This window comes from Caretta caretta, chromosome 3 (assembly GCF_965140235.1).
Source record: "Caretta caretta isolate rCarCar2 chromosome 3, rCarCar1.hap1, whole genome shotgun sequence".
Classification (NCBI taxonomy): domain Eukaryota; kingdom Metazoa; phylum Chordata; order Testudines; family Cheloniidae; genus Caretta; species Caretta caretta.
In genome coordinates, this window is record NC_134208.1 from 112,969,718 (window position 1) to 112,993,665 (window position 23,948).

The 23,948-nt window shown below is 44.8% G+C and overlaps 1 protein-coding gene across 2 annotated transcripts in view; it reads left to right on the forward strand.

The window, feature by feature from the left end:
- SASH1 (SAM and SH3 domain containing 1) overlaps positions 1 to 23,948 on the forward strand; it is an 890,912-nt gene that overhangs the window by 260,507 nt on the left and 606,457 nt on the right. The gene's annotated exons all lie outside the window — the stretch shown is intronic.

Consider the following 23,948-nt stretch of genomic DNA (forward strand, 5'->3'; position numbering starts at 1 on the left):
TAAATCAGTAATCTCTGTGTTGCAAACAATACTGCTTCTGTAAAATGTTGCATTTCGGCTTCACAGATATGACCTTGGGAGCCCAGCCTCCCTCTTTGTTATTGCCGGCTGAATGGCGGCGCAGAATTAGAAAGTGGACAAGAAGAACTAAAGAGGACTTTTTGCGTGATATCATGATGCACTCCGCGGCTGAAAAACAAGAATTGAAGGAGTGGCGAGACAGCGAGAAGAGGGACCAAAAGGAGAACGCGGCGCACCAGAAAGAAGCCACGGAGCGGCTCTTAAACGTTATGGAATGTCAAGCAGACACACTCCAGGCACTACTAGCACTGCAAACTGAGGAACTCCGCACCCACCCTGCCCTGCAGCCGCTGTTGTAAAACTCTTTCACATGCGCCCCCAGACACTGCTGATACACTCTTATCAACCTCCTGGCACCAGTCTGTACCCGCTGCATTCCACTCCTCCCCCATCACAGTCCAGCACTGCGGACTCCCACTACCCACTGCGCTGTACTCCAAAGGAGAAGGCTGGATATGATACCTCGACATCCACACCTCCACCTCGGACCCTCCCTTCCCCCATCTCCCTCAGTGCTGATGTGTTTTTTTGTTTGTCTGTCTCCTCTGGTTGTTGTTTTTTAATAAAATAATTGTTTTGGTTGAAAGCAATCTTTATTCTATTAATTGAAAGCAAACAGAGCCCTGCAAAGCAACAGGCAGTTTTCTTAAACCTTCATACTGCATCGTCTGCACCAATCAAAATCACCTCCTAGCATTACAAGCACCGCACTCCCGAGCATAAGAACAAATATTAGTGGCTTTCAGCTTCAAATTTGCTGCCTCAAAGCATCCCTGATCCTTATGGCCCCGTGCTGCACCACTCTAATAGCCCTGGTCTCTGGCTGTTCAAATTCAGCCTCCAGACACTTGAGCCTCAGCAGTCCAGCCCTGAGTGAAGCTTTCACCCTTCCCTTCACAAATATTATGGAGGATACAGCACATGGCTATAAGCATAGGAATATTGTCATCGGCCAGTTCCAGCCTCCCATATAGGCAGCGCCAGCAGGCCTTTAAACAGCCAAAAGCACACTCAACAGTCATTCTGCACTTGCTCAGCCTGTTGTTGAACTTCTCCTTGCCGCTGTCAAGGTGCCTCCTGTATGGCTTCATAAGCCACGGCATTAAGGGGTAGACAGGACCTCCCAGGACCACAATGGGCATTTCGACTTCCCCTACGGTGATCTTCTGGTCTGGGAAGAAAGTCCCTGCTTGCAGCTTCCTGAACAGGCCAGTGTTCTGAAAGATGTGTGTGTCATGCACCTTTCTGGACCAGCCTGTGTTAATGTCTGTGAAACGCCCACGGTGATCCACAAGCGTGATCCATAAGAACCATAAAGAATACCCCTTCCAATTAATGTACTCAGTGGCTAGGTCGTCTGGTGCCAGAATTGGAATATGCGGGCCATCTATCGCCCCTCCACAGTTAGGGAAGCCCATTTGTGCAAAGCCATCCACAATGTCATGTATATTGCACAGAGTCACAGTCTTTCGGAGCAAGATGTGATTAATGGCCCTGCACACTTCCGTCAACACGAGTCCAACAGTCGACTTTCCCACTCCAAACTGGTTAGCGACTGATCGGTAGCAGTCTGGAGTAGCCAGCTTCCACACTGCTATCGCCACGTGTTCTCCAATGGCAGAACAGCTTTCATTCTTGTGTCCTTGCGCCACAGGGCTGGGGTGAGCTCATCACACAGTCCCATGAATGTGGCTTTCCTCATCCGAAAGTTCTGCAGCCACTGCTCATCATCCCAGACGTGCATCACAATGTGATCCACCACTCAGTGCTTGTTTCCTGAGCCCAAAAGCGGCGTTCCACTATGATCATGTCCGTGAATGCCACAAGCAATCTCGTAACTACCACATTTGGCGAGATCAATGTCGAACTGCTTTTGCCTTTGTAGTTTAAGGAATAACTCCACTGCCACTTATGATGCATTGGTCAGAGTGAGCAGCATATTGGTCAACAGTGTGGGATCCATTCCTGCAGACCGAAGAGGCAGAGCAAAGCGCACAGCACACAAATTGTTGAAAGATGGTGTGAAATGCGGACGGAAGCACAGGGATTGCTGGGATGCGAAGCAATGCATCATGGGGCATTGGGACAGGACCCAGGATGCCCTGTGACCCCCTCCATCTTCCCACAACTCTTAGTGGCAGAAGAGGAAGAGATGCTCTGTGGGATAGCTGCTTAGAGTGCGCTGCTCCGAATACCGCTGTAAGTGCCGCAAGGGTGAACATGTTATTGTGCGGGCAGCTGACAGTGTGAACACACAACAGCGGTTTCCCTTCAGCGCTCTCTGAGCAGTGCTGTAACTGCCGGTGCTGTAACTCTGCCAGTGTAGACATACCCTTAGACAAAGACAATCCCTACACTTAAGAGCTTACAGTCTAAACAGAGAAGACAGACAAATGCTGGCGAAAACGAAGTACTATTTACATCCATGTTACGGACAGGGTGCCAAAACAGAGAGATCAAGTGATTTGCCTAAAAATCACACTGGAATTCTGTAGAAGACCTGGGAGCTGAACCCAGGTCTTCTGAGTCCTAGTCCAGTAATTGAGACACATAACCATATTTCTCTTTATTTTATTGTCCTAAGTGATATTACTTCAGTGTAACTGAAAGCATGATTTAATCCAGTATAGCCTATATACATATTTACATTTGTGTAGCAATGGTGGAACTGCCATCAAAGGATTAAGCAACTACTGCTCAGTAAGTAGTTATCTTTCATTAATACACAACCTATATTATTCCCATTCTTACCATATCCGTCTACTAATTCTCCCTTCATTTGATGAGATGCATTTCTTACAGTTTTATTCTTTACATTTTTTATGTTCTGTTTTGGAGTATGCCAGCCTTTTTGTTCGAAAACAAGCAGGCACTAACATAATCAGCTCAGCAGTATAGTACTATGTTATTGCCGGTCACCTTTAAACACAAACATGGTGCTCCCACTGTTCTACATGCCCCCAACAAACCTGCTTGCCTAGCAGGAGCTGCGCTTTTTTATTGATGGCACAACTAACTAGAGATACCACCTCTGATTGAAAAACCAGCCTTTTTAACTCCATGCTGCGAGGCATCCTATTCTGTGCTTCCAAACTGTTGGTCAGATCACGATACTAATTGTGAAAACAAGAGTAACCAACAGAAGAATCTTCATTCCAAAATTCTGACTTTGAAATGAAATTTTGTAAATTTGTTAGCAGATTTGTAAAATATATTTCATTACATTAACATGATAAAAATATCAGTAGGGAAAGGAGCAGATTTTGCACTAATTAAGGAAACATAGTAAATTACATACAGCTGGGCTTTGCTCTTTCGCTAATGAGTTATATGGTGTCTACAGTAACTCATTTAAATTACCATGCAGTACATACATTCTTCTGCTGACATCTACTTTTGTATAAATATGTCCAGAGAAAAGATGGATAATAGTTTTGTATGAGGCAATGTGTTTATTCAGCTAGTCTGTCTACACAAGTCTTAGGTAGTGATCTTAGCAGATGAATTTATTTGCTTGCATTAAAGGATTGCATTCACAAGGTTTTATCCCACTCTCTGAACATAGAATCATAGAATCATAGAATATAAGGGTTGGAAGGGACCCCAGAAGGTCATCTAGTCCAACCCCCTGCTCAAAGCAGGACCAATTCCCAGTTAAATCATCCCAGCCAGGGCTTTGTCAAGCCTGACCTTAAAAACCTCTAAGGAAGGAGATTCTACCGCCTCCCTAGGTAACGCATTCCAGTGTTTCACCACCCTCTTAGTGAAAAAGTTTTTCCTAATATCCAATCTAAACCTCCCCCACTGCAGCTTGAGACCATTACTCCTCGTTCTGTCATCTGCTACCATTGAGAACAGTCTAGAGCCATCCTCTTTGGAACCCCCTTTCAGGTAGTTGAAAGCAGCTATCAAATCCCCCCTCATTCTTCTCTTCTGCAGGCTAAACAATCCCAGCTCCCTCAGCCTCTCCTCATAACTCATGTGTTCCAGACCCCTAATCATTTTTGTTGCCCTTCGCTGGACTCTCTCCAATTTATCCACATCCTTCTTGAAGTGTGGGGCCCAAAACTGGACACAGTACTCCAGATGAGGCCTCACCAATGTCGAATAGAGGGGAACGATCACGTCCCTCGATCTGCTCGCTATGCCCCTACTTATACATCCCAAAATGCCATTGGCCTTCTTGGCAACAAGGGCACACTGCTGACTCATATCCAGCTTCTCGTCCACTGTCACCCCTAGGTCCTTTTCCACAGAACTGCTGCCTAGCCATTCGGTCCCTAGTCTGTAGCTGTGTATTGGGTTCTTCCGTCCTAAGGGAGATACTTACTCAGTTGATTGTGTGTATCAGCTGTCAAGCCCTCACAATGTGCATTGTGTTATAAATCTCCTCCTTTGACCATACTTCAGTTTTTGCTTTCTGCTGAAATGGAACCTGGCTAGCCACTGCCTGAAGTGCACAGAAAGTATCTCACATTGTACAAAACTGCAGGGTAGGAGAAGCAGAAAGAAGGGGAATGGTGAGTGTCAGGGAAGACAGCCATAGTGAAAATTCCATTAGCTTGGACTGGTACGGGAAACGAGCACAGATTTCTAGTGACAATCTGAAAGCTCTGGCACTGGGTCACAGGTCTGAAGTTGGAGCTGGTCTGGTATGCCCTATATTAGGGTATATATCTTTTGTTTGCAGTTACGCTAAAGATAATAGTCTGAATGTATGAAGTAGAGGAGGACATGTAACGTGTTAGAATGGGTTCGGTTCAGATTATTAATCAGTGAGATATCACATAGCCATAGATGCCAAAGATTTGTATTTCTTTATACTCGAGCGTTCTGGCATTTTCCGTTTTTGGCATTTCTCTATTTACTATTTTATATCTATTTCTTGTATATATTTCCCCACAAGACACTTTGCTGGCAGGTGTGCTAGCCCCTTAGACCTGTGACAATCAAAGTCAAAATCTCTATACTGTCACTGTCTTTACCAGCATGTAGGTTGCTATCCTGCCTTAATTAGGCCAATCGATACTAGCCATTGATATGCCCTCTGGCATGAACCAAATGTTAGAATAGGTTTGGTTCAGATTATTAAACAGTGAGACATCAAATAGCCAAACTCAATCATTTAGTATTAATCAAATATTAGTCATCTAGGATTAATCAGCACAAACGGAAAGGCAACACATAGAATCATAGAATATCAGGGTTGGAATGGACCTCAGGAGGTCATCTAGTCCAACCTCCTGCTCAAAGCAGGACCAATCCCCAATTAAATCATCCCAGCCAGGGCTTTGTCAAGCTGACCTTAAAAACTTCTAAGGAAGGAGATTCTACCGCCTCCCTAGGTAACGCATTCCAGTGTTTCACCACCCTCCTAGTGAAGAAGTTTTTCCTAATATCCAACCTAAACCTCCCCCACTGCAACTTGAGACCATTACTCCTTGTCCTGTCCTCTTCTACCACTGAGAATAGTCTAGAACCATCCTCTCTGGAACCACCTCTCAGGTAGTTGAAAGCAGCTATCAAATCCCCCCTCATTCTTCTCTTCTGCAGACTAAACAATCCCAGTTCCCTCAGCCTCTCCTCATAAGTCATGTGTTCCAGACCCCTAGTCATTTTTGTTGCCCTTCGCTGGACTCTCTCCAATTTATCCACATCCTTCTTGTAGTGTGGGGCCCAAAACTGGACACAGTACTCCAGATGAGGCCTCACCAATGTCGAATAGAGGGGAACGATCACGTCCCTCGATCTGCTCGCTATGCCCCTACTTATACATCCCAAAATGCCATTGGCCTTCTTGGCAACAAGGGCACACTGCTGACTCATATCCAGCTTCTCGTCCACTGTCACCCCTAGGTCCTTTTCCGCAGAACTGCTGCCTAGCCATTCGGTCCCTAGTCTGTAGCTGTGCATTGGGTTCTTCCGTCCTAAGTGCAGGACCCTGCACTTATCCTTATTGAACCTCATCAGATTTCTTTTGGCCCAATCTTCCAATTTGTCTAGGTCCCTCCGTATCCTATCCCTGCCCTCCAGCGTATCTACCACTCCTCCCAGTTTAGTATCATCCGCAAATTTGCTGAGAGTGCAATCCACACCATCCTCCAGATCATTTATGAAGATATTGAACAAAACCGGCCCCAAGACCGACCCCTGGGGCACTCCACTTGACACCGGCTGCCAACTAGACATGGAGCCATTGATCACTACCCGTTGAGCCCGACAATCTAGCCAACTTTCTACCCACCTTATAGTGCATTCATCCAGCCCATACTTTCTTAACTTGCTGACAAGAATACTGTGGGAGACCGTGTCAAAAGCTTTGCTAAAGTCAAGAAACAATACATCCACTGCTTTCCCTTCATCCACAGAACCAGTAATCTCATCATAGAAGTCGATTAGATTAGTCAGGCATGACCTTCCCTTGGTGAATCCATGCTGACTGTTCCTGATCACTTTCCTCTCATGTAAGTGCTTCAGGATTGATTCTTTGAGGACCTGCTCCATGATTTTTCCGGGGACTGAGGTGAGGCTGACTGGCCTGTAGTTCCCAGGATCCTCCTTCTTCCCTTTCTTAAAGATTGGCACTACATTAGCCTTTTTCCAGTCATCCGGGACTTCCCCGGTTCGCCACGAGTTTTCAAAGATAATGGCCAATGGCTCTGCAATCACAGCCGCCAATTCCTTTAGCACTCTCGGATGCAACTCATCCGGCCCCATGGACTTGTGCACGTCCAGCTTTTCTAAATAGTCCCTAACCACCTCTTTCTCCACAGAGGGCTGGCCATCTATTCCCCATGTTGTGATGCCCAGTGCAGCAGTCTGGGAGCTGACCTTGTTCGTGAAGACAGAGGCAAAAAAAGCATTGAGTACATTAGCTTTTTCCACATCCTCTGTCACTAGGTTGCCTCCCTCATTCATTAAGGGGCCCACACGTTCCTTGGCTTTCTTCTTGTTGCCAACATACCTGAAGAAACCCTTCTTGTTACTCTTGACATCTCTCGCTAGCTGCAGCTCCAGGTGCGATTTGGCCCTCCTGATTTCATTCCTACATGCCCGAGCAATATTTTTATACTCTTCCCTGGTCATATGTCCAACCTTCCACTTCTTGTAAGCTTCTTTTTTATGTTTAAGATCCACTAGGATTTCACCGTTAAGCCAAGCTGGTCGCCTGCCATATTTACTGTTCTTTTGACTCATCGGGATGGTTTGTCCCTGTAACCTCAACAGGGATTCCTTGAAATACAGCCAGCTCTCCTGGACTCCTTTCCCCTTCATGTTAGTCCCCCAGGGGATCCTACCCATCTGTTCCCTGAGGGAGTTGAAGTCTGCTTTCCTGAAGTCCAGGGTCCGTATCCTGCTGCTTACCTTTCTTCCCTGTGTCAGGATCCTGAACTCAACCAACTCATGGTCACTGCCTCCCAAATTCCCATCCACTTTTGCTTCCCCCACTAATTCTTCCCGGTTTGTGAGCAGCAGGTCAAGAAAAGCTCCCCCCCTAGTTGGCTCCTCTAGCACTTGCGCCAGGAAATTGTCCCCTACGCTTTCCAAAAACTTCCTGGATTGTCTATGCACCGCTGTATTGCTCTCCCAGCAGACATCAGGAAAATTAAAGTCACCCATGAGAACCAGGGCGTGCGATCTAGTAGCTTCTGCGAGCTGCCAGAAGAAAGCCTCATCCACCTCATCCCCTTGGTCCAGTGGTCTATAGCAGACTCCCACCACTACATCACTCTTGTTGCTCACACTTCTAAACTTAATCCAGAGACACTCAGGTTTTTCTGCAGTTTCGTACCGGAGTTTTGAGCAGTCATACTGCTCCCTTACATACTGTGCTACTCCCCCACGTTTTCTGCCCTGCCTGTCCTTCCTGAACAGTTTATAACCATCCATGACAGTACTCCAGTCATGTGAGTTATCCCACCAAGTCTCTGTTACTCCAATCACGTCATAATTCCTTGACATCACCAGGACCTCCAGTTCTCCCTGCTTGTTTCCAAGGCTTTGTGCATTCGTTTATAAGCACTTGAGATAACCTGCTGATCGCCCCTCATTCTCAATATGAGGCAGGAGCCCTCCCCTCACAGACATTCCTGCCTGTGCTTCCTCCCGGTATCCCGCTTTCCCACTTACCTCAGGGCTTTGGTCTCCTTCCCCCGGTGAACCTAGTTTAAAGCCCTCCTCACTAGGTGAGTCAGCCTGCTCGCAAAGATGCTCTTCCCTCTCTTCGTAAGGTGGAGCCCGTCTCTGCCCAGCACTCCTCCTTCATGGAACACCATCCCATGGTCAAAGAATCCAAAGCCTTCTCTCCGACACCACCTGCGTAGCCATTCGTTGACTTCCACGATTCGACGGTCCCTACCCAGGCCTTTTCCTTCCACGGGGAGGATGGACGAGAACACCACTTGCGCCTCAAACTCCTTTATCCTTCTTCCCAGAGCCACGTAGTCCGCAGTGATCCGCTCAAGGTCATTCTTGGCAGTATCATTGGTGCCCACGTGGAGAAGCAGGAAGGGTTAGCGATCTGAGGGCTTGATGAGTCTCGGTAGTCTCTCCGTCACATCGCGAATCTTAGCCCCCGGCAAGCAGCAGACTTCTCGGTTTTCCCGGTCAGGGCGGCAGATAGATGACTCAATCCCCCAGAGGAGAGAGAGTCCCCGACCACCACCACCCGCCTCCTTCTCTTTGGAGTGGTGGTCGTGGAACCCCCCATCTCAGGACAGTGCATCTCATGCCTTCCAACCAGCTGAGTCTCCTTCTGCTTTCTCCCCCCAGACATATCATCTGGTCCACTCTCCGCAATGGTACCTGTGGAGAGAACATGAAAGCGGTTAGTTACCTGTGTCCGCGTTGCTGGAACCCGGACATTCCCCCTTCTTCTTCTGGAGGTCACATGTTGCCCAGCTTCTTCACTGGCCTCTTGGCTCCGCTGCGCAACCTGCTCTAAATCTTTAGAGCTTTGTGCCCGTAGAAGCATATCCTGACTTTTGTCCAGAAAACTTACCAATCTATGATGGAGTTCTGCAGCTCTCACTGGTCCCAGTTGTTTCGAATTTTATGGGTTTTATACATTACTTGTTTACTCTTTTCTGAAGTTGGGGTTAGCTGTGCACCTAGCATCATCCAGTTACCATCAAATGTCAATCTTGTACTTAATGGTCTAGATAGCAAAGGTCGCCGTTATGCCCTAACACACTCCACATTTCCAACTTGACATACTTAAAAACAGTCATCATAATTTGGCCTTTTAACAACAAAGACAGTACTAAGCTATGTGGTTAGCTGTACAACACTTCTCAACCAATCATTTAATTTTGCCCTTTGGAACATACAGAACTTGCATTATCCAATCAGATATTAATGTCACATTTGTGGTCAAGCTTCCCTATGCACCTGCAAGATGAACTGTGTTCCCTGTATTTGCCTTTCTTGTGGTTCAGTTACAATTTCATAACTTGTTGTTCAAGCAGCATAGCCAATCACATTTCTCTAACAAGAGCATATGATGTTAAAAACAACCGTTAAGTAACTGTAAAAATAGGTTATAAAAATGGGCTGTCCTCAAATATATGCTTTTATTTCTCTTGACAGAAACATGAGGAATGCTTGGAACTCTAGGCCTACATGACAACACATACATGCCCATGAATAATGCTGGCTGTGATCTGGCATGTACAGTCAATGGGTTTTTGGACCCTCTGGAGAAATTGATACGGTATTGGCTAAGTTTGGAACCAGCAACCATATGATGGTGGAGGGAGGCTGGATAATTCTTTGAAGCTCAACCCAGTGGGGGTGTTTTCTTTGTTTTTAAGTGGTGCTTGCTGGAATGTTTACACTGTCAAGCTTTGTCTCCTTTAGTACTTGTGCTGAATGAAACATAAAACATTTTGCATTTGAGTTGAGTTCAGATAAGTTTGCAAAAGTCTGGATGTGTATTCAACCATCTGAACCTCTTGGGTCCGAAAATTGTGTTAGAAAGCTTTCCTGCTTCTAATCAGCATTCGCACAAGAGCAGCATTTCTCCTGGTATTTCTGTGATGTGAAGAAGTGAATAATGGGAATTGGTGCTGGGAAGGGAGGTTAATTGAATAGTTTCAAACCTCCAGAAAGATTCAGTTTGCGTTTGATTAGAATTTTGGGTGAAGAATCCGAGGTTGGAAAGAGGAATTGGAGTTTATAGTATCAAAACTGATTTTCCCATTTGTTCATCCCAATTTCATGTTACTGCAGTCTGTTATGCTGAATACATTAGGAAGTACTAAAAAGCCGCGTGCCTTACTCCTCACACAGAAAGTCAGTTTTTCTCCAGCCACCTAAATCTGGATTCTGTGCCTTTGACTGACAGAAATTGAGAATATGGCAAGCTGAATGAGTTCATTTTGAACAGAGTGATGATCATTTTCCAGAATTAGGTTTTTCTACTGATTGAAGCACCATAGGTGCTGTTCTAAGAATAGCCATGTGACCTAATCCTTGACTCTAGAGGCAGAGTGTTAGAGTCATGAAGGCATGCAATCTGTGTGTGTTTGTGTTTGTATGTGTGAGAGAAATGGGGGTGGTTGTATGTAAAGTGTAGTTTCTGTGGTTGGGAGTTAGAGACAAGGGGCCTAAAAATAAACAGTAAAAACCTAGATTATAGTGAAACTTGTTGAAATTCAGTAACAGTTTAATGGGTCTCTAATCAGCGTCCCCCTAGACAGTAGTTTCTTAGACTTACGACAGGCAGGGGAGCTGGCTATCGATTTTTTTTTCTTTTTACTGCCATTCTCATTTTTATTCACGATGGCGCTTTAGTGAAGCACAGCAGGCTAGAACTGTGACTTTGGCTCCATTGCCCTTATGAAGTGTTCAGACCAACAGCAGCACAGGTTTTAAAAGGGTTGATTTCAGTAAACGTATTGGCTAAATCAGGTTTAGAAGATGATTTGACTATAGGGAGCTCTGTCATGTTTGGAGATGAGGAAGCTAATTCTACATTATTGGTACAATGTGACCGCCATAATTTTACTCTCTTTGGGAAAAACCCTGTGATCCTTAAGTAAAACCACTAACCCTACTGGTTTTTTTCAGAGTAGCAGCAAAAGGAAGTACTGAAATTAAAAGGGATTCCTACTTGAGTTCTAGAAGAACTTGAAATAAAATATATCAAATGTTTGCTTTTTAAAAGTAAATTGCCTTTAGAGGTGGGGGGGGAGGGGGAGAGTGGCAGTGGTGAACATTTTCGTGACATACTGACCCATAAGCCTTTCTCTGAAGACCCATTCAGCAAGGTTATTTTATAGTGAAATAAATAGACTATGGAATGATTATAGGTAGGGAGCATATAGTCTTTAAAAACATAAATCCTGGTAACCAGGGACTTACTTCTGGACTAATCTTTGCTGGCTGAAGCAGAAAATCATCTAATGTAAATCCAGTTCCCAGCCTGTCTATATTATCCATATCCTGGAACCCAAACTGAGTCATATTGCAAAGCCAATGAAGTACAACACACTCTACAAACTAGAAAAAGCCCAAACCATTCTCTCATTCCCTCCCTCCCCCTTCTGAATATCAAAAAGCTTCTGCTCTGACTCTAAAACTTTTTGGTTCAGGATAGTATACAAATGTTGTACAAGCTGCATCTAATCTGCCTGAAAAGGCTTGTCATTTTACAGCTGAAATGCAGATTGTTAATTGTTTGCACCAGATGTTATTTACTGTAATAATTTCTGGACCAGATGATAACAGTTAACACTGACTACAATGTTTTGATGTTATATCATGCCCCAATGCATTTGGATTTATTACCAAATCATTACTACAAGAGTAAAGTTTCCATAATTTATAGAAGTCATTATGCCTTGTCGTGTAAAAAAAGCAGACCAAGTAAAAGTGTCGTGCAAAAAGCAGACCAAGTAAATTATTGAAATAGCACTTTTTCCCTCTTCTCACTTTCCCACTTTCCCTATATTCTAACTGTTAGGTACTGTGTTCTGAACTGTGTTTCAGAGAAAATACAATTGTGTGATATGAAGATATCTTCATATCATACCACATACCACAGATATCTTCAGTTTCTTCTGCTTTAACATGATGTACATAGTCATGTAAAATCTGTCTTCCAATTATTTTACTGATTGCTTCTGGTGTTGAGAATGGATTTTATCTCCTACTCTTAATATGCTTGTTGGTTTGACTGCATCATTCATTTTACTGTTGCTTACTTTGCACAGATTGTTACAGCTTCAGTTCTTCAACCCATGTCTCCTTGGAGGTATTTGCCTCCAGGGAAACTGTAATTTGCTTGTTCTTGTGTGTGTTGGTGTGTGTTGTTTAAATTTGCTTGTTTAAAATTTGCTTGTTGTGTGTGTGTTGGTGTGTGTCTATATATGCGTAAAAAGTCTGGCAATGAAATCTACACCATGCCTGTATGGAAAGGTTCTTTCTGTTAGGAAAATATAAGCCTCTGTATTAATTTTGGGCCATTTATCCAGCATTTATCCAGGCCTACTATTGAGTTTTACAGTCTAGACTGCAAATTGCTCCAGTGATAGGTATGGCCTCAGGTAGAGCAAAAGAGGAATTTCAGCCTCAAAGCCAGCTTCCAAGTCTAAGAATTTACAACTAAAATCCATATTTTTTTTCAGTGGAGGAGAGGCTGGATGTAAGTCTTTGCTTGCAGTGTGAAAAGCTTGAGCTTTTTTTAACTCAAAGTATTTTTGAACAGAAGCCCTTGCGTATCAGCCTCATTTACATTTAAAATAATATTTTATAATATTTAAATTTTGAATGGTGTTGTGTGCTAATTTCCATTTTAGCATTTGAATATGCTTTCAAATAAAATCTAATATCTTTGGAATGACAAGGAGATTACAGTACTGGGAAAAATCCCTACCTTGCTGGCTCTGTGTGTCTGTAATTTCTTGGAGGCAAAAGTACACTGCTAAATTGAACTGAAAAATTAGAAGCCTACAAGAAGATTTCAAAAGTTTACTTACTAGTATAATGGTGTGAGGGTGGAGGGGGGGGGGAGATAGGAAATGGGAAGAGCAGCATTTTTAAATGGCAGCCCACCTTGAGAGGACTTTCCCTGACCACAGCCTAGCTCAGGCTACTGCCTTCCCACTACATAGCATCTCTTAGTAAAGGCATCGAGGGATGGCTCCTGCTTGTGGCCAAGTATCCAGGCTCTTTGTCTCACTGAAGACAAAGGAAGAGGAAGAGGATTCAGCCAGCACCAGGTGCCCAGCATTGTCTCCACTGACCACCAGAGTTAGAGGTCTGCTTGGCTCTAATGTTAAAGCCCAAGCTGAACCCGACTAGGCCACAGCCCACCGTGGGCTGAGAGTGTTCAGTTGTAGTTGGGTCTTGTTGGATTCAGGCCGGGTTGCATAGACAGGCTCGGAGCAGCAGGAGCTGGAGCTAATAGAGCAGCATGGCTGGGCACTGCAAACAGATCCCATGCTTCTGCCATTCACAAACCTGCCCTGCCTCTTCCCCCACCCCCTAGATGCCCTAAGGAGACTGGGTCCGCCTGCACCCACAGCCCCCGGACCTCCTGCCTGCAGCCAGGCGGTGGGACAGCCCATCACCATGAGGGCAAGGGGCAGGCCTCATCCTCCTCTGCTCTGCTGGCACCTCTCACTCAGCCCCAATGCAGGGCTCTGGGGGCATGGTAGCAGGGCAGGGTAGAGTTTGTGGTCCCAGCTGGCCACACCACACCACTCCATTCAGAGCTGAGCAGTGCCGTGTGTGTCTCAAAGCAGGAAATAGACTGTGAAAGTACCTGGACTGTTTTAGAAGAGGAATACGTTTTTAAGAAAGGGGCAACCACTTTGCAAAACCAAGCTAACTGAGGCTGGAACAGCTGCCTAGCCTAGAAGCATTGGTCAAATGGAGAACATACAGAAGGGGCAAGATCAGACGTGGACACTGCATTCAGGACTGTTTGTTGTTTTTCGAAGATCTGTAACTCTCTAGAGTGCTATGTTAAGAGTAAAGCGTCAGTCATTAAGAAATTCCTTTCCTAAAGTTGTATTCCTTGCTTGTCTGTCACATTGTTCCTGAAGGGGTTAAGCAAAAAGCACTAAGCTTCCACAGAGGGGTGGAACTCTGAGAAGTGTATATAAGCATCTGGGGTTGGGGGAGTGGGGTAAGAGGCTGAAGTACTGATTTTGAGGTTAAAGGCAGCTGGACTGTGGGGTCCCACTGCCCAGGAATGGTATCAGATATGGGGTCTGTACTGGGAAGTGCGCCTGAGACACCCAGAACTAGGAATCAGTCACTATGCAGACCAGGGGGCTTAGAAGTATGTGTGATCCAGCAGTTGGGTCCAGGTAGAACAGACCAAGGTCTATCCAGACAGGAGTATAAGGCCAAGTTGTGACATATACTTAGTGCAATTGTAAAATGATGTATCATAACATAAAATGCACCCTTCTCAAGTTTATTCACAATCACTGTGGAGAAATGTATTTTAAAATTTGTGACAATGGTAATTCATACGTCAGAAGGTTTTTATAGTCGAGGATGTATTCATCCTTCCAGAACCATTGGGGCTTTATTAAGTAGTAATCACCAGTAAAAGGAAGTGCATTCTTTTGAGATTTAAAAGACATTCGCAGTACTGTTAGTGGTTCACTACAAGGAATGAGATTATTAAGATGCACATATTATTTTAAATTAATTACTTACTAGTATCCAGTCCCTTGCAAGTAAATCACAAATAACCTGACTCAGTAGCAATGACCTTTGTTTAGATATGTTACAAGGGATGTACCTGTGCTACTGAAATGCATTGTCTGTGTTTTTAAAATGTGCCTGCTACAAAAATGGAGAGTGAATCTCTGTCAATGATGAATGCTGCAGTTTACAGTGCTCCTGTGAAATACACTTTACTCTAGTAAACCTGTCAAGTTTGTTCTTAAGGAATCTTTCCTCAATGTAATTGCTACCAATTACATACTTTCTGATAGCTGATGTGCCATATAGTCACCGACTGTTAGACATATGTAGGTATCACAAAGGGATTGAAACTCTGATATGTCCATTCTACTTACAAAGTGATTCAAGAACAAGGAGATGAACTTAAGCTAGCATTACCATTTTTTGGTGTGCCTGTGAAAAAAAATTTGCTCCTCTCTTCCAAAATGTCACCAATTCCTGATTACTATAATCACACCACAACACCCAGGGCTGGCCTGAGGATTTTAGGGAGGATTAATGAGATGTATTCTAAAGAATCTTTTTAAGGCAAAGGGGGTAAAATTTTCTGGTTCCTCTGAATTTCTGCTTCGTGAGACCCAGAGGCTAGCTCTGTTCTGGAAGTGAGTGAAAGTCACAAGAATGGTTATTCATACGCTCACTGGCACCCTGTCCCTTGTACTGATGGTTTCTGTTGGCATCTTGGCTATGATAGATGTGGTGTGTAGCGTTTTAGAGCAGGGCACTTTGAGCCAGGACTCCTATGTTCTGTTTCCTGCTCTACTCAGTATCATTGTCTAGTTTTGCCCATCTGCAAAATGGTTATCATCACAGAACACCTGTTATGAGAGAGAGAGAGAGAGACCTTAGTTCTTGGCCAAAGAGCTTGTAGTCTATGGAAAAACATGAGAAAACCAAGGAGTGAGGGATATTTGGAGAAGGGTTATAAATGCAAGATCATAAGATAGCGTAGTTATACAGCTCATGTCTCTTTCTCTCTATATAAAATGTTAATTCCAAAATGAAATGTTTCTTTTAATCATAAATGTGAACAGTGGGAAGAAATGGGCACAAGACTGGGAAGACAATAAAAGCATAAAAGGAGGAGAATGGTCAAGTGATTAGGTGCTAGCCTGGGGCTTTGGAGATCTGGCTTCAAATCTCTTCTCTCTTGAGTTCTCCTGTGATCTTGGCAAGTCACTTAGCCTCTCTGTGCCTCAGTTCCCCATCCCTAAAATGGCACAATAATACTTCCCTACTTCACAGGAGTTTTTTGAAGATAAATATATTAAAGTTTGTGACACTCTGATACTGTAGTACTGGGGACCATATAAGTACCTTATATCGATAGGGTGGGGTTGTGGTGGTGGGATATGGAAGAGTAATAGGGACACGGAAGACGTTGGTACTGGGTGAGGAAAAAGCAATAAAGGGTGAGAAAGGCTGATGATGAGTTAGCACAAGCATGATAACACAGAAAGATAACATACCAAACAGCACCTCTGAAGTGTTTGCAGAAATGACTGCGATCAGAAATAGAGGATGCACATGACAAGTGAGAGGTAAGGAAAAGAATAGGGACAGCAGCCTTCACCTGCTCATTGTTCCTTGGGCTCCAGAGGTGGCAGGGAGTGGTTGACACACCAATTTTGGTGCTATTCTTGATCTCAGAGCAAAGAAGAGAGGTGTGAAAGTCTGTCTCTAGAACTCCATCTCCCTGCAGGGGTGAGGGGAAGTCTCTTCCTCATGAAAGCTAGCTCTGCCACCTGCATGTGGTTGATAGGCCTCCTGCCCAATGGGAGACCATTGCTGAGAGACGTGCGGGGGACTTAGTGCCTCAGGAGCCCTTCCTTGGCCCTCCAGCCGCAGTATCTAGTGAAGGGGAAAAGGGAACCAGTGCTTCAGATGTCTGCAGGATTATGACTTTCCATGTATTGCGAAGTTTAGTTTTCAAAATGCATTGAGAGAGATGTTACAAAGACAAAACATATTTAATAACTTGGGACTATTTCTGGAAGCTTTGAAGAGAAAACTTGTATTTTGTATTTTGTATTTTTACTTATCTAAAACATTTGACACAGGAATCTGTTTTGTTTTGTTTAAGTACTGGCTTCCAATTATCTTCAAGTGTCATTAGTTTACAAAAACAATTTAAACCAGTTATACACAGCCAAATAGCAGCCACATCTTGCATGGATGTGCTGCGGCCTTTGTCCAAATATGGGCGAGCTGACCTTATTTAGCACAAACCATATCCCCCCTTAGATGCTGAAAGCTGCAGGCATTTTTCCACCAGCAAAACATTAAAAATCATAACCTTGACTGAATGTGCCAAAGTGAATGGCCAGCATACAGAGCTTGAGGTCTTCAGAAAGGTTCTGCACAACAGGGAGGATCTTTCAAAGGGTTTTAGAAGGAGTTCAACAGTCAAAACCATAACTAGCACAAATATTTTTAAAAGATCTTTTTATGTTAGCAGTAAAAATAGCAGTGATGATCTCAGCAAGGGCATTTCCTATCAAATCATGGGATTAATGCTTGGAAGTAATCTCTGTTCACCCAAGGGTCATTAATTCCCAGGCAATGCCCTGTGCTCCAACAGTTATTGCTCAAGTAAAAAATAAATAAAATGAACAAAATAAGTAATAAACGATATGAAAATAAAAAGACTGGTTGCCCTTACAATGTAGACATGCCTTCAGCACGTACAAGGAAGTCAGCATCTATTAATCACTTCCCAACTTGATTGATTTGCTTCAGTTTGTTAGAGCCAGGCACAGTTGTGTAAAAATAAAATAAAATAAAATAAAATGAAAGGTGTAACCTCCTCTTGGGGCAGCTATGCAATTACCAACTTGCATTTCAGTCCTATACATCTCTTGAGTGGGGACTGCCAATTTTTATTGTAGTAGTTTTTGCATGTGCTCTGTAGATGAATGTAATTTGACAACTAGAATGAGCGAATCAATTTAATTTTACTTGAGCCCCGAAAAAAAGAGATATGGGATTTCTAGCATTTGTCCATAGGATACTGAAGGCCATAATTTCAAATTTAGGTGCCTAAAGTTAGGTGCCTGATTGTCAGACGTGCTGATCACTAAGAGTTCTGACTGAAATTAATTGTTTAGCGATTCTGGAAATTAGGCCACTTATTTGGATGCCTGACTTTAGGCACATTTGAAAACATTGGCTCAACTTTTTACACTGGGCCAATAGATAGTTTAGTATTTTTAAAACACATACCAATAACAATTGTTCACAGAGCTCAGCTTTTTCTTATCTTCCTTCTTTAAACGTTCGTTAATGCCCTGCACCCTTTATTTTCAGTAGATGTTAACATCATAGACAGTTCAAATGGATTCTACTATGATTACCTTACTCTTATTACCCAAAGTCTTTTCCACATCAAAGCTTAGGTATGAAAAGCTTCAAAAATAACTAAATACTTGAGATGCTGTCAGAGTTTTACAGGCAAACAGATAAAGGTTAAATGATAGGTATATTAGAAATAAAAAATCATATAATAAATTTTAAAGAAACATTACAGGAATATTTTCCCCAATAATCCTACATCATCAGGAGCATTTTACAACACATTTTATTTTATCTTGTTACAGGGTATATTCGCCCTTTAAACCTACAGGTGGCCAGAAGACACTGTCCCAAACAATGGCTCAGGAAATGGCTGAAGCCAGAAGAGAGGAAGAGGTCTTGGGGAATTAGTAGCTGGATAGGAAAAACAAAGGAGACTGTCTCTTGAAGGGACCAGGACCAGGAGCCATGTAGCATAGGGAGGGCAGAGTTCTCCTTTCTCCCAGCCAACTGGGAGGAGCTCTCCATAGGAGGGCAGTATGTATGCTGCCTTCTCCCTGAGAAGAGGGAGAGATGGACAAGAGAAGGAGGCCACAGCCAGTCCCTGAGTCTCTGGCTAGAAAGACCTAGGAGTGGTGTCTTTATGAGGAGCAGACTCGGAAAGAAGAGCTGTGTGGTAAAAGACCAAGAGCTGAGTATGAACTTTTCTTCTGTTGTGGTGGTGGACTTTATTGGGACCCAGAGGATTGTTTTGAACTGTTTCTGTTGTTAAACCGAAAAGACCATGTGGAGGTATTAAGGGGCCCTCAGGAGGGGAAACACGGGCAGGGTGCTGCAAAACCACCTCTGGCCACAAGGGGGGCTCTCAGGAGGAGGCTGTCCATGAACTTCACTAGCTCTCCATAATAATTGATTCTCTTCAGTAATTGAAGCTCAAGAGCTTATTTGCTACTGTAAAGCCTCTGTAAAGGTAGAAACTGCCAAGAACAGAAAAACACCCTTCACATGTGGCCTCTTTTTTGGCTTTTCAGACACTAGGCTATCCTCTACTTAAATCCTCTAATAGATCTATAGACCTTGGTGAACCAGTCATAATTTTACAAAACTATACCTGGAAGCTCCTTGTTTTTTCACTAAGGATTTTACACTTTCACTGCTGCAAACTATAAGTATTTTAAATCACTTCACTTTACCAGAATCATAGGGTTTGAAGGGACTGCAAGGGTCATCTAGTCTAACCCCTGCCAAGATGCAGGATTTGTTGTGTTTAAACCATCCAATGTAGATGGCTCTCCAGCCTCCTTTTGAAAACCTCCAGCAAAGGAGCTTCCACAACCTCGCTAAGCAGTCTATTCCATTGTCCTATTGTTTTTACAGTTAGGAAGCTTTTCCTGAGATTTAATCTAAACCTGCTGTGCTGTAGTTTGAACCCATTGCCTCTTGTCCTGCCCTCTGTGGCAAGAGAGAGCAATTTTTCTCTATCTCTTTTAATGGCAGGCGTTCAAATATTTGAAGACTGCTATCATGACCCCCCTTAATCTCCTCTTTTCCAAAATGAACATATCCAGTTCCTTCAGCCTTTGCTCGTATTCCATCTCTTTGATCATCTTTGTCGCTCACTTATGGATTCTTTCTTGTTTGTACACATCCTTGCTATACATTGGTGACGAAAATTGGACACAGTGCTTCAGCTCAGGTCTAATCAGCACTGAGTACAGCAGTGCTATCACCTCTCATGACTTACATGCTATGCCTCTGGCAATGCAACCTAAACTTGCATTTGCTTTTTTTGCAACAGCATCGCATTGCTGACTCATGTTGAAGTTATGATCCACCACAACTCCCAGATCCTTCTCAGCAGGGCTGCTGCCAAGCCAGTTATCCCGCATTCTGTATTTTTGCGTGTTTTTCTTCCCTAAGTGTGGCAGCTTACATTTGTCTTTCTCGGATTTCATTTAGTTGTCTATAGCCCAGTTCTCCAATTTATTAAGATCCCTTTGAATTTTAGCTCTGTCCTCCAAAATGTTGGCAATCCCCACCTGCCCCCGCTGTGTGTCAGCTGCAAATTTGATCAGTATGCTCTCTATTCCTACATCCAGGTAATTGATAAAGATGTTAAATGACACCGGACTCAGAACAGATCCCTGTGGTATCCCACTTGAGACCTCCCTCCAATCTAACATCATCCCATTAATAGTTACTCTTCGTTTGCGGTTGTTTAACCAATTATGAATCCACTTAATGGTAGTTCTGCCAAGTCTGCATTTCTCCAGCTTACTTGTCAGAATGTCATGTAGGACTGTGTGTCAAAAGCCTTGCTGAAGTCCAGGTGTATTATGTCCACTGCATTCTCCTATCCACCAAAGGAGTTACCCTGTCAAAGAAAGAAATCAAGCTGGGTTGGCATAATTTGTTCTTGGTAAATCCAGGCTGGATGCTAGTGATCACCCCTTCATCCTCCAGGTATTTTCAAAATGAATGTTTTATACATCGCTCTAGTAGCTTCCCAGGTATCAACGTCAGGCTGATTGGTCTATAATTCTCCCCTCCTCCTTTACCCCTTTTTTAATGATGGGCACTACATTAACCCTTCTCCAGTTTTCCGGGACCTCTCATGTCATCCATGAGTTTGCAAATATTATTGCCAGTGGCTCCAAGATTTCTTTAGGTAATTCCTTCAGTACCCTCGGAAATAACATCTGCTGATTTGAATTCATTCAAATTGGTCAGAAGATATCTGACGTTTGGGAAAAATTGATGGGAAAAGGAAATACAGATGCCACATAGCTGGGTAAGGATGTTTACATTCCTTTTATTTAGTTCAGTTTCTGTGCACAGAACTCCTGTCACAGTCAATGTTTACTTGCTTTTGCCTCAGGGTAGGGTGGATGAACTAAGGGTATGTCTACACTACGGAATAAGGTCGAATTTATAGAAGTCGGTTTTTTAGAAATCGGTTTTATAAATTCGAGTGTGTGTGTCCCCACAGTAAATGCTCTAAGTGCATTAAGTGCATTAACTCGGCGGAGCGCTTCCACAGTACCGAGGCAAGCGTCGACTTCCGGAGCGTTGCACTGTGGGTAGCTATCCCACAGTTCCCGCAGTCTCCGCTGCCCATTGGAATTCTGGGTTGAGATCCCAATGCCTGATGGGGCTAAAACATTGTCGCGGGTGGTTCTGGGTACATATCGTCAGCCTCCCGTTCCCTCCCTCCCCCCGTGAAAGCAAGGGCAGACAATCATTTCGCGCCTTTTTTCCTGAGTTACCTGTGCAGACGCCATACCATGGCAAGCATGGAGCCCGCTCAGGTAACCGTCACCCTATGTCTCCTGGGTGCTGGCAGACGCGGTACGGCATTGCTACACAGTAGCAGCAACCCCTTGCCTTGTGGCAGCAGACGGTACAGTACGACTGGTAGCCGTCATCGTCATGTCTGAGGTGCTCCTGGTCGCCTCTGTGAGGTCGATCAGGAGCGCCTGGGCAGACATGGGCACAGGGACTAAATTTGGAGTGACTTGACCAGGTCATTCTCTTTAGTCCTGCAGTCAGTCCTATTGAACCGTCTTATGGTGAGCGGGCAGGCGATACGGACTGCTAGCAGTCGTGCTGTACCATCTTCTGCCGAGCAGTCATGAGATGTGGATGGCATGCAGTCCGTCTGCTGCCAGCCAAAGATGTAAAAGATAGATGGAGTGGGTCAAAACAAGAAATAGACCAGATTTGTTTTGTACTCATTTGCTTCCCCCCCCTCCCCTGTCTAGGGGACTCATTCTTCTAGATCACACTGCAGTCAAGGTGCAGCGAGGTAAATCTAGCCATGTATCAATCAGAGGCCAGGCTAACCTTCTTGCTCCAATAAGGACAATAACTTAGGTGCACCATTTCTTATTGGAACCCTCTGTGAAGTCCTGCCTGAAATACTCCTTGATGTAAAGCCACCCCCTTTGTTGATTTTAGCTCCCTGAAGCCAACCCTGTAAGCGCCCCTCCCAGCGTCAGAGCAATGGCAAACAATCGGGCATCTGAGAGTGCTGTCCAGAGCAGTCACAATGGAGCGCTCTGATGGGGCTAAAACATTGTCGCGGGTGGTTCTGGGTACGTGTCGTCAGGCCCCCGTTCCCTCCCTCCCTCCGTGAAAGCAAGGGCAGACAATCATTTCGCGCCTTTTTTCCTGAGTTACCTGTGCAGACGCCATACCACAGCAAGCATGGAGCCCGCTCAGGTAACCGTCACCCTATGTCTCCTGGGTGCTGGCAGACGCGGTACGGCTTTGCTGCACAGTAGCAGCAACCCCTTGCCTTCTGGCAGCAGACGGTGCAATACGATTGGTAGTCGTCCTCATCGTGTCCGAGGTGCTCCTGGCCGCGTCGGCTGGGAGCGCCTGGGCAGACATGGGCGCAGGGACTAAATTTGGAGTGACTTGACCAGGTCATTCTCTTTAGTCCTGCAGTCAGTCCTATTGAACCGTCTTATGGTGAGCAGGCAGGCGATACGGACTGCTAGCAGTCGTACTGTACCATCTTCTGCCAGGCAGGCAAGAGATGAGGATTGCTAGCAGTCGTATTGCACCATCTTCTGCCAAGCAGCCATGAGATGTGGATGGCATGCAGTCCTTCTGCACCGTCTGCTGCCAGCCAAAGATGTAAAAGATAGATGGAGTGGGTCAAAACAAGAAATAGACCAGATTTGTTTTGTACTCATTTGCCTCCTCCCCTGTCTAGGGGACTCATTCCTCTAGGTCACACTGCAGTCACTCACAGAGAAGGTGCAGCGAGGTAAATCTAGCCATGTATCAATCAGAGGCCAGGCTAACCTCCTTGTTCCAATAACAACGATAACTTAGGTGCACCATTTCTTATTGGAACCCTCCGTGCAGTCCTGCCTGAAATACTCCTTGATGTACAGGCACCCCCTTTGTTGATTTTAGCTCCCTGAAGCCAACCCTGTAAGCCGTGTCGTCAGTCGCCCCTCCCTCCGTCAGAGCAACGGCAGACAATCGTTCCGCGCCTTTTTTCTGTGCGGACGCCATACCACGGCAAGCATGGAGCCCGCTCAGCTCACTTTGGCAATTAGGAGCACATTAACCACCACACGCATTATTCAGCAGTATATGCAGCACCAGAACATGGCAACGCGATACCGGGCGAGGAGGCGACGTCAGCGCGGTCCCGTGAGTGATCAGGACATGGACACAGATTTCTCTGAAAGCATGGGCCCTGCCAATGCATGCATCATGGTGCTAATGGGGCAGGTTCATGCTGTGGAACGCCGATTCTGGGCTCGGGAAACAAGCACAGACTGGTGGGACCGCATAGTGTTGCAGGTCTGGGACGATTCCCAGTGGCTACGAAACTTTCGCATGCGTAAGGGCACTTTCATGGAACTTTGTGACTTGCTTTCCCCTGTCCTGAAGCGCATGAATACCAAGATGAGAGCAGCCCTCACAGTTGAGAAGCGAGTGGCGATAGCCCTGTGGAAGCTTGCAACGCCAGACAGCTACCGGTCAGTTGGGAATCAATTTGGAGTGGGCAAATCTACTGTGGGGGCTGCTGTGATGCAAGTAGCCCACGCAATCAAAGATCTGCTGATATCAAGGGTAGTGACCCTGGGAAATGTGCAGGTCATAGTGGATGGCTTTGCTGCAATGGGATTCCCTAACTGTGGTGGGGCTATAGATGGAACCCATATCCCTATCTTGGCACCGGAGCACCAAGCCGCCGAGTACATAAACCGCAAGGGGTACTTTTCAATAGTGCTGCAAGCTCTGGTGGATCACAAGGGACGTTTCACCAACATCAACGTGGGATGGCCGGGAAAGGTGCATGATGCTCGCATCTTCAGGAACTCTGGTCTGTTTCAAAAGCTGCAGGA